General features: G+C 30.3%; 1 non-coding gene across 1 annotated transcript; it reads right to left on the bottom strand.

Moving 5' to 3' along the window:
• Nucleotides 1–570: 570 nt before the first annotated feature.
• LOC113199031 (U6 spliceosomal RNA) lies at nucleotides 571–677 on the bottom strand. The gene has a single exon (XR_003302916.1). It is a non-coding gene; the product is annotated as a U6 spliceosomal RNA (small nuclear RNA).
• Nucleotides 678–1,203: the final 526 nt, after the last annotated feature.

Raw genomic sequence — 1,203 nt, forward strand, 5'->3', positions numbered from 1 at the left:
AAATGTATTTTCATTTGAGGTTTTGAATAGTTCTTACAAATACACAATGTGTTTACATATTTCAAGTTGTAGTTTTAAACTTATATAAGAGTCTTTACAGAAAAATGATGTGCTTTTATTTCCTTGAAACCTTGCTTCAACTGTCTAAATAGCTATTGACCTTTAAGTGACTATTTCTCAAGAGAAGTCATATAATTCCAAAGGTTAACTTTACTTTTGTCATGTACCTCCCCCACTTTACCTGTAAAATTCTGTGTAATACCTAATAGGTTTATGGTTTAAAAATCTCATCTCTCAACAATGTTTATTAAATTCCTTCTTGGTGCAAATTCCCCAAGTAAGTGTTTCGAAGGAAGAGGTACTTAAAATACTTTTGTAGTAGCAGTTATCTAATTCTAATAAAATTTTATTATGTTATAATAAAATATATATAACATCATAGTAGTGTTTTCTTATTACATAGATTTTAATATACTGAATGACATAGGAGACTTTTATATCTGAAAAGTCTGTTATGAAAACACTTTGCCTGAACTTTAGAGGTTCCCCTCAAATTATTATTATTTTTTCTTTTTTATGGAATACTTCATGAATTTGCATGTCATCCTTGTGCAGGGGACATGCTTATCTTCTCTGTATCATTTCAATTTTACTATATATGTTGCTGAAGTGAGCACTTTTTTTTGTTTCGTTTTTTTGCAACTGGATATTGCCATACAAAATAGGGTCACTTCTCTGGAAGCTCTTGAAGACTACTTGCCCAATAGCTTCCATATTTACATAAAAGGAACATGAATTTTAGAGAAAATAGGACACTTTGATAATCACTCTTTTAAAATCATGACAACCTGAAGTTACAGTACTTTTTTATTTCTAGGAAAATTGGATAGCAGTATGTTGATGTTTGGAGGAGAGTGTATGTCATAGTAATTTATATAACCAGGTGATGTAAGAGAATGTAAGTCACACTAAGTAAACAGAATTGATTGAACTAAATTACAAAAAAAGTGCAACTCATACTGAAATTCCCATCAGTTTCTGTCTAGCATCTCCTTTATTTAACAATAATGGGCCAAGTTCATCCTGAGGACAGGTAAGCATTTAGGAGCAATAGTATTGTATTTTGTTTTGTTTCATAGGATTTGCTCATGATTTATCTAATTTGTGCTAATGATCAAAATCGGAAGTCTTTGCATGTAATGA

The sequence above is a fragment of the Urocitellus parryii genome, chromosome X (genome assembly GCF_045843805.1).
Source record: "Urocitellus parryii isolate mUroPar1 chromosome X, mUroPar1.hap1, whole genome shotgun sequence".
Classification (NCBI taxonomy): Eukaryota; Metazoa; Chordata; class Mammalia; order Rodentia; family Sciuridae; genus Urocitellus; species Urocitellus parryii.